This window comes from Macrobrachium nipponense, chromosome 9 (assembly GCF_015104395.2).
Source record: "Macrobrachium nipponense isolate FS-2020 chromosome 9, ASM1510439v2, whole genome shotgun sequence".
In the NCBI taxonomy this organism is placed as follows: domain Eukaryota; kingdom Metazoa; phylum Arthropoda; class Malacostraca; order Decapoda; family Palaemonidae; genus Macrobrachium; species Macrobrachium nipponense.
The window spans coordinates 61,342,985-61,358,516 of NC_061110.1; the positions used below are offsets into that span (position 1 = coordinate 61,342,985).

The window sequence follows — 15,532 nt, forward strand, 5'->3', positions numbered from 1 at the left end:
CAATAGTATGTGAGCGAGGAGACAGATGTGTATCAAAGGATGTCTCTTTGTCCTCTAAAATATACAATTGTTTTATGGGATTTTGAAAATTAATGATACAATCGCAAAAGGTTCAGAGAACGCAGTTTGATCTAAAGGCTCATAATAGAATATCCCATTTTGCCCAAGCAAAATGAATTTCAAAAATAATATATAGGCTTGATCAAAAAAATACATAATTATCTTCACCTTTATATACTGTAGCAGGAACCTTACTAAATTTGACTTTGTCACATCAGGAAAATTAACTTGAATTTTGAAAATAAAATCATTTTAATTGGCGAGAAAAATCTTGTTTTTGTATGTAAAAGGATTATTTTTATTTTGCAGACGGTGTGACATTTTAGTACTGAATGCCGGAGTTTTTGGGCTGTCGCATTCTACTACCGAAGATGGTTTTGAGACTGTGTTCCAAGTCAATCATCTGGCTCAGTTTTATCTAGCTTTATTGCTGCAGCCGCTACTTGTGAAATCTACTCCACTCAATCAAGGATCGTATTGGTAGCAGCAGAAAGTCATCGGTAAGGATATATTCTCTAAAGGTACCCTCTTTAAAGACATCTTATTATTTGACAGGACAGAAAACTCACTGTGTTGCATCTCTTAATGTTGGAAAAAATATTATGAAATTATTAGTTTTTCAATCTTAAAGTTCTCCTAGCATCATGTTCTGTTTCATTTTCGAGGATAGATGAAATCTTCAATTTTCTGTGATGTTCGATTCTCTTAATATATGTTTAGTTCTGGATGGGAAAAGATTTGGAGCTTATAAAATGACTCTGATGATCCTCAACCTAATTTATTTCCTTAATACTACAGAAAGGAAACTTCATTTTTTATCTCTATAATTCTTCAAAACATATCCTCTTATACCCAAATTGGCCTAACTTAATACTACCACGACCCCCTAAAGAATTCAAACCTAATTCATAACCACTTTTTCCTCCCTAACCATCAGAATAATGTTAAAGTAATTAAAGAACCATAATATAATTATGTCTTAATACTATCAAATGAACTCCAGATACTAAAGTTCCCCTAATAATGTTCTATGAGACCTCTTCAGATTGGAAATCAGCTTGCTCATTATCAACCAGTCCGTATTAAGGTGTTGATATCCTTCTTCTTACTTGAAAATTCAACACCTATTTTGTTTCTCCTTTAACTGCTGTCGAAGTTTATTTGATGTAATCGTGTCGAGATCGGCACCTTTTAGGGATATCGTCATATGGAGGAATGGGGAGAAGGATGGCACTTATCAAATGTTTTTGTTTCTGCAATCTAGCATCTTTGAGTTCCTTATATTCTTATCTCTTCCTCTGTCTTCAACAGTCCTTTTACAGTAATTGGCTTCTTTTATATTCCCAACTTCTCAAGTCTTGGTTTGAAGGGGAGGATACATTGATACAGCAACTGCAAGTCAAAAAAATAAATAAATAAACAATTAAGAATAATTATTCACACTAAAAAAAAAAAAACACCCAAACAACATCAGACATTCACAAACGACTAAAAACAAAGCACTATGTTTCAAAAACACAAACCTCTTCTTACAAACCCAGTTCAGCCTACCAAACGACCCCTTACTGAAATAATCTCATTTCCCTTTTTTTTTTCATCCTTTCTTATCAACATCCCTTTCTTAAATACCCATTCATACTCCGGAACTGGACTTTAACTTCGGGTCCATGGCCTCTCTTTTACCACCTTCTTCTTCACTGGCTAGATTCAGCCTGCCTTGGTTCATCTGCTTCAACCCCAACTAACACCTGACGTGACTTCTGTTATGGAGAAATGATGTAGTGGTTGCATTTGACAACGTTCTCAAGGGTCGCCTGTGAGAGAGAGAGAGAGAGAGAAAGGGTGTGAATGATGAATGGGTGTTTGCTGAGTGAACTGCCTGTTTGGCGGGGGTGTTGGTTCGTTGAGAAACAGTCAGTCAGTGTGAGGAGCAGTCAGTCAAGGAAGACATTCAGAGTGAGAAGTATTCAGAGTCAGTAGAGTTGTCTGTGTGTTGTTTCACATAAGTTTTGAGTAATTGAGTTCTGTTGTACTTGTGTCTGTCTGTGGTTGTCGAGTTGATGAGCGGTTTGTCGTGTATGCTGTTTGAGAGTTGGTGCTTGTTTGGTTTTTTTTATTGTGTTGGATGAGCAGTTTGTTGGTGACAGGTTTTGTTTGGGTGTTTGTTGTGTTTTGTGTGGGTGTTGCATTTTTGGGTTGCTCCTGGAGTTTTTCCGACGGCCATACCATGTTGAAAACACAACTTTTTGCCCTGATTGTGTCAAGTTTCCTGGTGAGTAAATGTGTTTGAGATTGTGTTTTTGGCCTTGTTGAACCAAGTGTCCTGTTGGTAATTAAGTCATTAAGTGTGGCTGGGGGAAATTTGTAAGCCAGGAGTGGTTAACGTAAATATAGGGAGGTCTTGCTTGCTTTTGTTTTTTTAGCTTGTGATCCCTCCACATAATTATTGGCAAAACCAAACAGGGACTGCAGTGGAGGGTGTAATAGGATGTTTGGGACAGCAGGGTCAGTATGGAAGGTTTGGATGAATTGATGAAACTTAGGGAGGAACTTCGGTTGGCGAGGGAAGCTAAGAAGGAAGTGGAAGTGGAAGTGGAGAATGAGAGCTTGAGGATTGAGTATGAGAAGCATAAGAGGAGTAGGGTACTGAAGAGTGAATGATTGAGAAAGTGGATGAGAAGTTGGAGATGATGATGATCGTTGTGAGGGAAATGGTGAAGGAACTTCTCGAAAAAGGGGTTGTTGGAGATGGGCTTCCCGGATTGTGTGACGAATTCGGAGTAATAAAGAAGGTAGAAGAGCGAGTGGATGGGGGTACGAGTGATGAAGGTCATTTGTTTGTGATAAGTGAAGGAAAGAAGGGGAAGACACAGGATAAGGATAAACCTGAGGACAAGGATAAGAAGGGAGCTTAGAAGAAGAAAAAGAAGCCAAAGGAAAAGAAGACTGGTAAGAATGATGGACAGGATGAGGGATAGACAAGGACAGATGATGGGGGGTGGGGAAAAGGGCTGAGAATAAGGGACAGGATTAGAGTGATTCGGACGGTGGTAGGTGAGAACAAGTAGGTTAAGTAAGAAGAAGGGTAAGAAGAGTGTAGCTAGGAGTATGGATGTAAGTATTGGAAGTGAATCACTGTATTCTGGAAGTGAATTCACCCCCCTGGTATGTTCACGGAATGAAGGGGGTAAAGGGGGGGGTTCATGGTACAGGATGGAAGTAGCAGAAGTGAGAGTGAGCAAGAAGTACAAAAGGCTGTGTATATGAGAGAGGTACCTCGATGTGCACGATACAAGGAATATGCAGTAGGGATATAGTGGGACTTTTTTAAGGAATAATGCAGGAAATAATTGCACAGCAATGTATGAGGGGATAATAAGAGTGTTGGGTTGGGGAGTTAGGGGAGTTTTGACAGGATATTTGTTGAGTATGTATGGGATAATGATTAGTGTAGGGGATGTGTCATACGAGTGTTAAGACTAGGATTATGGAGCAGGCTAGGAGGGCAAAGAGTAGCGTTAGTTATAAGAGAAAGAATGAGTTTGAGGAGGCCAGTTAGAGACATTAGCTAGAAAAAAGTTTGGGTATAAGGGAATAAATGAGTGCAGAGTTAATGAGGAAGTTGTTAGCAACTGTGCCTGAGAGTGTGTATGAGTTTATAAATTTGAAACGTAAGGAGAAAGTAAGATGAACAAATGAGAGGTTAACATGGAATTATATCTTAGTAATAGTTGGGGATTACAAATTAGATAGGTGTATGAAAGAGAGCATCAGCATCAGGACTGGAGTGAATGAGTGTGTGCCTGAGTTTAGGAGCTATAGGGAGGCAGTGTTAGAAGAGCTGAGGTGAATGGCAGAGCGAGTGATTTATAGGAGCATCAGAGCCAGTAATGTAACTATGGTGAACCCTAAAAGAGATAGGAGTCCAAGTGTTAGGGTCAGTTAACTGTGAGCGGGAGCAGAAGTTTTATAGATGTGGGAAAGGAGGGCATAAGAAGCATGAGTGTCGGTGGGTGTTAGGAACTTGCTTTGGGTGTTGGAAGACTGGACATTTAGTTAGTGAGTGTCAGAGAGATAGAGAAATTAAATATTATAGATGTGGGCAGACAGGGCATGTAGCTACTGGATGTCAGAATACACATGTGAATGTGGTTTGCAGCAACTGTGGGAAGAATGGGCATTATGCTAGGATGTGTAAGGAACAGCGTGCGAATTGTGCTGAATGTGGAGTGAAGGTCATGTGGGGTGTGTATATAGGCAAAAGAGGATGAATCAGGCTAGAAATTTGGGAAATTAGATGTTAAGGGGATTCAGTTTGTTTGGTGGGTCCTCTAGTGTGCGGGCAGTAAGGGTGATGCAGTGCGGGATGGGTTGTTGCATAGGAAGGGTTCGGGGATAGAGCCCATGAATGCATGTGTGAAAGTAAGATGTAAAGGGGTGTGATTGATACTGGCTGCAGCACCAATGTTTTCTTAAGAATGGATGTGATAAGTTACGAAGTGGGTGTGAGGTTAGGAAATGTAAAAGGGAGGTACGAGGAATAGGGACTTTAAAGTATCCCTTGTTGGTGGGAATGTTGCAATGAGAGGATAGAAATTGAGGGGGTAGTTGATTGGCTGAAAGTGACTTTTATGTGGTCGAGGGGAATGAAATGACAAGCATGGTATGTTGTTAGGGTACAGGTTCTTGAAGATGTGTGGGATGGTGGTCTGTCAGAGCACGAATATGATTGAATTGCATATGAAAGGGAATGTACGTGGAGAGTTGTACTTGGATAGGGATGGAGAAGTAAACAGTATGATATGGAAGGGGGTGCTGTTGGTTACGAAAGAGAGTGTAAAAGTGCCGCATGAGGTCGGGGAAGTTGTTAGTGTGGAAGTTGCATGGCTATATAGTCTCGGGATCGCCAACAGTGACAAGTGTGAATATGTAGTTGAAGGAGTGGATGCAAGTAAGTTGGTAAGAGCGAGTGTGTATGTGTACGACAGGTCAGACATGGGGAATCCTCGGGTGTTTGTGGCCTTATTGCCAAGTACTAGGAAGAAGCGATTGGTGGGGGTGATGACAGGTAGTGTGAAAGGTGATAGTTAGTTGGAAGTATAATGTGTTGAGAGAAAGAATTAGGGTGGATGAAATGTAGTGATACAGACAGGGAGTGATTGATGTGGATGTTGTGGAATAGGAGTGTGTTGAGCCGTGGAGATGAGGAGTTTTGGGGGGTCTAAGCTTCCAGAATTCAAAATAATTCTAGAAGATGATGCCCCATCGCATGAGAGATTGAGGAGCTTCCTAGAGTGGGAGTGATAGAGATGGTGAGAGTGCCTGGAATAGCCCCATAGTCCCTGTATGAAAGCCGATTGGAAGTTCGCAGATGTATGTGGATTACAGAGGAGTGAATGAAGTGACTGTGAAGGAGCGATTCCCGATGAATGTAGTGTCTGATTGTGTGTACAAGATGCATGGTATGAGGGTGTTTACCAATTTAAACTGGTTAGGGGCTATTATTTAGATGCCTCTTGAGAGGAAAGGGAGCAGGCCTGTTACAGCTTTATCCAGTGGTAGTTGCCACTGCCAATTTAAACAGTTAGGTTTTGCGTTGGTTAACACACCTACTGCCTCCCAGAGGGCAATGAATGTAGTTTTGGCTGGGTTTGATAGGAAGATGGTGACTGTGTTTATAGATGATATTTTGATTACAAGTGAAACTGTTGAAGAGAGAATATGGAGTTGCTGGAGAAGGTGCTAGAGCGCTTGGAAGTTGAAGTGGGATGAGCGAATGACGAGAGCATTTGAGAGATTGAAAGAGGAGGCTGCAAGGGATGTCATTTTGGCTTTCCCGGTTTATGGCGAGGATGCGAGTAGACTTGAGCTCTACACAAATGCTAGTTAGTTTAGTATGGGGGTATGTTTAGTGCAGCTGCAAGAGGTGAATGGGGAAGAACAATTGAGAGTGACAGCGTATCTGTGTGAAAGCATTGAAAGTGTTTTTATATGGAGTAAAATTTTTTATAAGGATGGACCATCACCCATTAGTGTATATGATTAACCCTTAAGCGCCGAGCCTCTATTTACAAAAGTGTCTGTCGTATACCGGCGGCGTTCAGGAGTTAGTGCCGAAGCTGAAAAAAAATTTTTTTTTTTCAAAAATTCACAGCACGCTTAGTTTTTAAGATTAAGAGTTTATTTCTGGCTCCTTTTTTTCTCATTGCCTGAAGTTTAGTATGCAACCATCAGAAATTAAAAAAAATATTATTATCATATATAAACATTGGAATATATGACAGTGCGAAAAAAAATTCATATATAATTGTATACAAATCGGGCTGTGAGCAAAACGGTTTAAGCTAATGGGTTATTTTTTTTTCATCATATTGTACACTAAATTGCGATGGTTTTGGTATATAACAAAGTGTAAAATGATCAAAACAACAGAGAAAATATTATCACAAAATGATTCATGAATTCGTAACCAGCAGACGTAAAAACAAGTTTTTTTAAAAAATTCACCATTAATCGAAATATTGTGTTAGAGACTTCCCGTTTGTTGCAAAATAAAGGTAATTTTAGCTTACAATTGCAGTTTTCAACCATTTCGGTCAAGTTAAAGTTCACCAAAGGTCCAATTTTTTTTATTTATCATGATTTATATGAAAATATTTCAAAACTGAGGCCTCCCCTCAACAATCTCCCGATCCATCTCCAGACACGTTTCCAGTTCCCCGAAGAACATGGCACTCATGAACGAAGGACAAACCATGCTGGACAAGAGTGTCATAGGAGTAGTGTTGGACTGCTCCCCGAGTTTTTAAAGCCATATTTTCCTGGTGAAGAAATCCTCATGGCATTGGGAGACCGGTAATAGACCTCTCCCCACTTAACCAATTCGTTCGTCAGACTCGGTTCACGATGGAGACAGCAAGTTCAGCACTTGCTTTTGTCAGTGAGAACGACTTCCTGATGACAGTGGATCAGAAGGATGTGTATTTTCAAATCCCATACATCAATCCTCTCGGAAGTACCTCCGCTTTATCCTCAGGGAGACGGTGTTCCAGCTCAAGGCACTGCTTTGGACTCCCAACTGTCTCCAAGGTGTTCACAAGTGTGTTCACCCTCGTCTTGGCTTGGACCCATTCGCAGGGGATACGTCTATTGAGGTACCTCGACAAATGGCTAGTCCTGGTGGGTTCACACTCGCAGTTGCTTTGGGACAGGGATCGACTTCTCAAGTTTTGCCACACCCTTGGAGAAGTCAGACCTCATGCCCAAGCAAAGGATGAAGTACCTGGGCATGTTGATTAATACAGTGGCGGCGAAAGTCTTCCCTGCAGACTCACATCAACAAGCTCAGGAAAGTTGCGCAACTGTTTCTGTCCAGACAGGAACAACCACCATGGCAATGGCAAGTCATAGTTGGTCACCTGTCATCCCTGGAGAAGCTGGTTCCCTATGGGCATCTCCACTTACATTCTCTTCATTGCAGAATAAGGGAGCACTGGTCCCAGTCCCGAGAGCTGCAATCCTTCCTCATTACTCTATTGGAAGAAGTAAGGAGGGATTTGGAATGGTGGTTGGATGACAGGAACCTCTTACTAGGAGTACCCTTGAGTACTCCCCCTCCTGACATGCTCCCCTTGAGTACTCCCCCTCCTGACATGCTCCTGTACTTGGATGCATCGACCAAGGGATGGGGGCCACACCTCAAAGAACTAACCCTGGGGTTGTGTGACCAATATGACAGATACCTCCACATCAACATCTTGGAACTCAAGGTGCCCTTCCTGGCTCTTCAAGAATTCCAAAACGGAGTGATGGACCATTCCTGACAACACCATGGCGGTAGCATACATCAACAAACAAGGGGGCTCATTTCTTCATAGTTCCACTGGTTGACAATGGATGTACACAAGTAGGCAATTGCTTACTCAGTGGAACTGTCAGCCAGGTACATTCCAGGCAAGAGGAATGTAGTGGCAGAAAACCTCAGCTACCAAAATCAGGTGATAGGAACAGAGTGGTCCCTACACCAGGATGTGGCCGAGAGGTTGTTTGACTTGTGTGGACGACCAGTAATAGACTTGTTCACCACCAGGCACAACAGGAAACTTCAGGTGTTCTGCTCAATCGTGCCAGATCCATGGGCAGCCACGGAAGACGCATTCCAACACCACCTTGGGACAACGTCAACGTCCTATGCCTTTCCTCTGTTCTGTCTGATTCACAAATTAATCAAGAGAGTGATGGCCACTCCAAACTTCATGATGATTCTAGTAGCTCCCAAGTGGCTGCAAGCTATTTGGTGTCGTGACCTGTTGGCCCTCTCACCGAGGTGCCAAGAGTGCTTTGTGAATGGCACAACCTCCTGTGCCAGCCACATGTAAAACAGTACCATCAGGCAGTGCACAATCTTGCTCTTCACGGTTGGAGGTTATCCACCGTCTGTTGCAAGAGAGAGACTTTTCACACCCAGTTGCAACAGAGATGTCTGGATACCTCAGGAAGTCCTCTACAGCCGTATACCAGGGTAAGTGGTTGGTGTCTTCGGAGGGGTGTCTCCGATCGGAGCCACTCTTCAACAGGTTGCGGACTTCTTAGTCTTCCTTTGCCGTGAGAAACTTATCTCAGTGTTGGCCATAAAGGGCTGTCAAGGAGCCCTCGTCCTAGTCCTTCAGCTGAAAGGAGTTGATATCTCTTCGTCACTAGAGATATCCCTCTTGAGAAGTTTCGAAAAGTCTTGCCTGCCCAGGGATCTCATGGCCCACCCCCTGCTTGGGACATGACTCTTATTCTAAGGAGTCTAACATGCACTCCTTATGAACCCTTACAGGAGTCATCAGACAGAGATCTGACACTCAAGACCATCTTTTTGCTTGCCTGGCATCAACAAACAGAGTAGGCAAATTTTATGGCTTATCTTTCGATGTTGAACACTCTAGAGGTTAAGTATCGGTTATGCTCAAATTCATAGTAGACTTTGTTGCAAAGACTCAAAACCTGTCAGTCCTTGATACCAGGTTTGATTCCTTTACAATCCCTTCCCTAGAGGACTTTGTAGATAATGTTGCAGAGGAGATGCTGTTTGTGTCCTGCAGAGGAGATGCTGTTGTGTCCTGTTAGGTCGCTGTGGAGCTATCTGAAGAAGATTCGGTAATTCCAGGCCGATGTCGGACGACTCTTCATTAGCACTGGCCGTGCCCAAGAGCACGATTTCTTTCTGGCTTCATGAGGTGATCAAAAGGGCTCGGCTACCAGAGTAGATGAGGCTGATACCCCCAGACCGAGAGCTCACGAAGTCAGTAGTATAGCTCCTACACTCGCATTCCGGAAGAATCTGGCGGTACACCAGGTATTGAAGGCAGAAATGTGGTTGAGACAGACCAATTAATCTTACTAAGATATATAAAGTGAGGATCTAGAACTTGAGACTAACAACGTTGATTAACACTATGCATGGAAACACTGCAAGTAAGCCTATGCTCTCACTGGAATCCTAGGGACTCAACCTAAGATTGGCACTGCCAGGATATGTTGAGTTGCACTGTTGAACTACTGAAGATGGCACAAAATGGGGCAGGGTAAATGAATCTGCAAAGCACACCCCAGAGTTTTGAAACACAAGACCAATGATGAGTTTGAAATAAGCAGATGTGCAAAAAGTGTGTCAATTACTCAATTAAAAATTAATTCAATATTATGTTACTGAAATGCATATTGAGGGGTTGGTCGCATTAATAGTTATCACTTGTCTCACAAGAATTTCACAATTAGTTTTATGCTCACACATGTCTCTGATAGAGATGGGAATGAAAAGAAATGCGAGATAACAGTTGAAAACAGGGAATGAGTGCTACGAATTCCAATTTCAGTTACCCTAATCTGTGGACAAGACAAGTGCAGTCAGAGCCAGATCGTCGGCAGAAGGACATGGGTCGCTTGCAGGCATCACCAAGGGGTTGACAGACAGATGCTTCTCTTCAGGCACCATCTTACATGGGCGTCTAAGGCAGGCTGAAGGCGGACATCAAGACAGAGTCCAGGCTGCAGGTTGAGCAGGTTCAGGAAAAGACTAGCAAGATCACCATCAAGACAAAGGTTGGAGATACCAGTGGGCTGAGTCGTAGGGCATGACACCGCTTCCAGACAGTATAGTACCGTGTTCAAGGTTAGGGCGGAATGCAGGGGTAAAGTGCAAATTGGCAGTCCAGGTCGGCCATATTTATACTCTTTAAAGGAGAGCCGGTCACATATGGTTCAGGCTGGCTTCATTCTCCTAAGGTACTTTCATCTCCACTGCCAATCCTCATTAATTACTTCAAAGAGGTCATTGAACACCAGCAGAGGTGTGGAAAATGGAGTACAATGGAGGCTACCATGGGCCAAGATAGGTAGAAGGGCAAGAAGGAACAGGTCAACGAGACATGTGAACTTTCATGGGTTGAAGAGTGACTAGCTATTAACCCTTAAAACGCCGAAGCGGTTAAAAAAAAAAATTGTTCCTCCCGTGTGCCGGAGGTGTTTCGGAGTGAGCGCGGAAGCAGAAAAAATATTTAAAAAAAAAAAACACAGCCCGCTTAGTTTTCAAGATTAAGAGTTCATTTTTGGCTCCTTTTTTTGTCATTGGCTGAAGTTTAGTATGGCAAACCATCAGAAAATGAAATAATTATCATTATCAATATATAAAATAATGGGACATATGATAGCGCAAAAACAAAAACAAAATTTCATATATAATTGTATTCAAATCGCACTGTGAGCAAAACGGTTTTTTTTTTTTAAAGCTAACAAGTTAATTTTTTTTCGTTGTAATGTACACTAAATTGCGATCATTTTGGTATATAACACATTGTAAAACGATAAAAGCAACACAGAGAATATATTATCACAAAATGATGCGTGAATTCGTAATGCACAGACGTAAAAAACTTTTTTTTTTTTAAATTCACCATAAATCTCAATATTGTTATAGAGACTTCGAATTTGTTTCAAGATGAAGTTAAATGATGGAATATTACGATACTGTAAGAGTTTTAGCTTACAATTGCAGTTTTTGACCATTTCGGACGAGTTAAATTTTACCCAATGTCGAAATTTTTTTATAATTTTTTTTTATATGCAATTATTTTGGAAATTAGAAAAGCTACAACCTTCAAATATTTTTCCTTTTATTCTACATGAAATTGCGCACATTTTCATATATAAAACTCTATGAAATGCCTAATATGAAACGGAGCAAATTTTCCGAGAATGCGATGTACGCATTTCGGAGATTTATGGCGGAGAATCCGCGTGCGGAGGGAAGGAAAGTTTTTTTCATAAATTCACCATAAATCGAAATATTGTGCTAGAGACTTCCAATTTGTTGCAAAATGAAGGTAAATGATTGAATATTACTGAAATATAAAAGTTTTAGCTTACAATTGCGTTTTTCAACCATTTCGGTAGTCAAAGTTGACCGAACATGGTTTTTTTCTATTTATCGTGATTTATATGCAAATATTTCGAAAATGAGAAAAGCTACAACCTTCAATTATTTTTCGTTGTATTCTACATGAAATTGCGCACATTTCTCATATATAAAACTATGTAACGGCTAATTTAAAATGGTGCAAACATTACTACAATCGCTCGTATGATTTTTTTCGGAAGAGTTACCGCGCGGACGTAAGGAAAATGTTATTTTTTTCATAAATTCACCATAAATCGAAATATTGTGCTAGAGACTTCCAATTTGTTACAAAATGAAGGTAAATGATTGAATATTACTAAAATATAAGAGTTTTAGCTTACAATTGCGTTTTTCGACCATTTCGGTAGTCAAAATTGACCAAAGGTTGAAAATTTGTCACTTATCATTTTTTATATGAAAATATTTCAAAACTGATAAAAGCTACAACCATGGGTTGTTTTTAGTTGTATTGTGCATGAAATTGCGCACATTTCCATATATAAAACTTTATGTAACGGCTAATTTTAAAATGGTGCAAACATTACCACAATCGCATGTATGATTTTTTTTCGGAAGAGTTACCGCGCGGACGTAAGGAAAAAGTTTTTCATAAATTCACCATAAATCGAAAATATTGTGCTAGAGACCTCCAATTGCTCACAGAATTAAGGTAAATAGTTGAATATTACTAAAATATAAGCGTTTTAGCTTACAATTGCGTTTGTCGACCATTTCGGTAGAGTCAAAGTTGACCAAAGGTTGAAATTTTGGCACTTATCGTTATTTTATATGGAGATATTTTAAAACTGATAAAAGCTACAATCATGAGTATTTTTTTGTTGTTTTAAATGAAATTGTGCACATTTTCATATATATCTTCCTGTAACGGATAATTAAAACGGTGCAAAAATTTTGTCAAAGTGACGAAATAATTTTTGAGATGTGTCACTGATACTTTTTAGTGCGATAAGAAAGAAATTCGCGCTTGCGCGCCTGCGTAACGATTGTAAACAAAACAACGCCTTGATCCGTGAACTCCCAGCATCCCCCAAGGCGCGTGATTCAAAAGTTTTCAGCTGGTAGGCCTATAAGTATTTTTCCGCGAATTTTTAAAAAAACTTTTTTGAGTCGACGTATGGTACGTCCATTCGGCATACGGGAGACATTTTGATTCGACGTTTAATACGTCCACTCCGGCATTTAAGGGCTAATGGCTTCTTGTTGAATTATAATGGGGAACAATGTGCAAGTGACCCTTCTAGGGATTTGGCATGAGGCCAGCAGTAACGTCTGACGGGAGGATGACAGTGCACCACTCAGATGTGCACTGGATTTGACATTCTCAGTTCCCTTACTTTATTCCCTCAAAATATTCTTTTAAGTTTTTGTAATTTGCTAAGAAAAAAAGAGGGTCCAAAATGAATGCTAGTATAAATAAATGAATATATATACTATATATATATATATATATATATATATATATATATATATATATATATATATATATATATATATATAATATATATATATATACACACACACACACACACACATATATCGATTCATATACCATATATACATATGTTATATATATATATATATATATATATATATATATATATATTATATATATATATATATATATATATACATACATACATATTTTTATTCACCTCTCCTGCCAGTGACTCACATTTCAAAACAAGGGATAGCCTTAGTCGTTCTCTCTCCCTCCATCATACGATTTGGTGGGTAGGGGAAAACCGCTAGGGCACAAAGACAGGTCTTGGGGAAAAATGGGCTGCTTACTTGGACCCTTCACAGGCCCAGCTCTAAGATCTATTTTACTATGACTCTTTGGCTGGTTTTATTCACTTCTTCCGGACAACCGCCAATCGCCCCTGTGCTACTAAGATGCCCAGCCTGACCCGAGGTCACGTGACTTTGACCTGATTCCTTGCCTGCCTCTTACAGCAAACAGACATGTTCAGTGCTGCTCCACAGAAAGCCTTTGTCTACTTCTTACACTGGTCTGAAACTCGCTTCCAGCATCAAGTTATATGCACACCAAAGAAGTTGCAAATTCAACCAGCCACTCTTTCTCTCTCTAAAATGCTCCCACTTTTTCCAATATTCAATTTCCCATTCTCCTTAAAAAAATTAACTCCTTTGTGTTTCACCTAGCACGCACATTTCCCTTGTGACTCATTCTAAGCTCCATTAAGCTATTCTTAAATAATCTCTAGGAGGTTCCCACCATAGTGAAATTGTGCTAATTAAATTAGTAATAAGTTCGCTCCATCGTGAATCATTTCCGATATGCGAGAGAGATTTTTTATTACCATTAAGTGTAACCCTGGACCAATATTCCAGGTGTCCTGCCATCCTTGTGTTCTGTGTTCCGTGCACTGTGCCAAGCTCTTGCCTTAGAAGGTTACTGTACCAAGTTATAGCCACATTCACTTACAGCAAGTATATCAAGCTAGCCTCATAACAGCAAATTGATAAACTCATTTATTTTAAAGTGGAAACTCTGTTGATGCTATTTCAATTTTGAGACGTTTTCATGGTCCATTTTTTACAGCACTTATTTGTGCCTAGCATGGGTTATACCATTGTAAAAGTTGTAAATAAAATTACTTTAAATATAATCTGACTGGTTTGAAAGGCGACCTTCCAGGAAATGTAAGTTCCACTTACATTTCCTTTATATAATTACGTGTGGAGGTTGGTATAGGACCTTCTGGCGCTGCATTTGGAATATTCTAAATTACCTTTATCCCAGACCGACTTCCCATGTGAGAATATATATACATATATAGTTTATATAGTTACCTGCCAAGGCTTAAATTAAGCCCCTACCCTAAATGGTGTTGGGGAGGGACATCATGCCCAAAAGTGAATGTTGCAAAGGAAAGGCCACAAATATGAATTTTTCCTAGTTTTAACATCGATCTCTTAACAACATTTTCCCCTCATGTTTTCCATTCATTTCAAAACCATCAGTGTGAAAGTCCATTTCAGCGATAAATTTTGAAACTTACTTAACATAATATTTTGTTGTTTAATGTAACCTTTCAAAATGAACTGTATGAATACTCGGCTTATATTAATGATGAACCTTCTTAGGTCCATTCAGTTATAACTATGACTTTCAAAAGATGTAACTATCACTTCACAAATTTATGACAGCAGACTGATAAAGATTATGAGTCCTAACTTGGAATCTAGAACCAATTGGAATCACATTATTGTAGCTTGTCAGGCACTTAATAATATCAGATGTTATTTCTGATCCAAATCCCAGGAGGAAGTTAGATGAAATTATGTGGGAAAATTCAGTAGAGTATATCCAAAGATCAGAAAAAGTGACAAGCCATGGTTTGATGGTACATTTAGAGGAGCTAACCATTGACGAACAGACCAAGTTCAACACATGGAGACAAAATCGTTCACATTTTTGTTACTGTGCTGTGAATAGAATTTACGATATAACTGAGAGAAATTAGAAAATTCCTTAGGAAAATCAAAGAAATTACTCAGCCTCATCTTTGGTGGACCAAATTGGCATCTTTTGTCTTTGGGCCAGGCTTGTCTTCTATCCCACCATTATTAACAGATGATGGTAGAGTGTTTACTGGCCATCAAAGAAAGCGGTTGGAACTGCTGCACTGAACTGTTTGAAGCTAAGCAATCTGCTGAGGATATCCCTCTCCCTAATACTTGTCAACCTGAATCTATGTTTAGTAAGTAATCAGTGGCTGTTCTAAAATGTGGGGATATCCGCAAACTACCTTAACTTCAGATCAATTTCTGATATACTTTGAGGTCTCCAGAATTGCAGAAAAACTTATTTTCGAGCCATTATACAAGTATATGGTATCCAAAGGATTATTAGCTAATTGTCGGTATGCATTTAGGAAGCAGTTGGGTACCTGCAATGCAGTAAATGTGCCATACTATCAAGTGAAGATGCAATACATTATTACCTTAAAAAATCATATTGTATGTTGCAAATTTTATTTTTAT

General features: G+C 39.9%; 1 protein-coding gene across 1 annotated transcript in view; it reads left to right on the forward strand.

Moving 5' to 3' along the window:
• Window positions 1-546: 546 nt before the first annotated feature.
• The window catches only part of LOC135217989 (WW domain-containing oxidoreductase-like), a 56,755-nt gene continuing 41,769 nt past the window's right edge, over window positions 547-15,532 (forward strand). The window contains exon 1 of the mRNA XM_064254120.1: window positions 547-560. The gene's annotated coding sequence lies outside the window, so the exon portion shown is untranslated. The remainder of the gene's footprint in view (window positions 561-15,532) is intronic.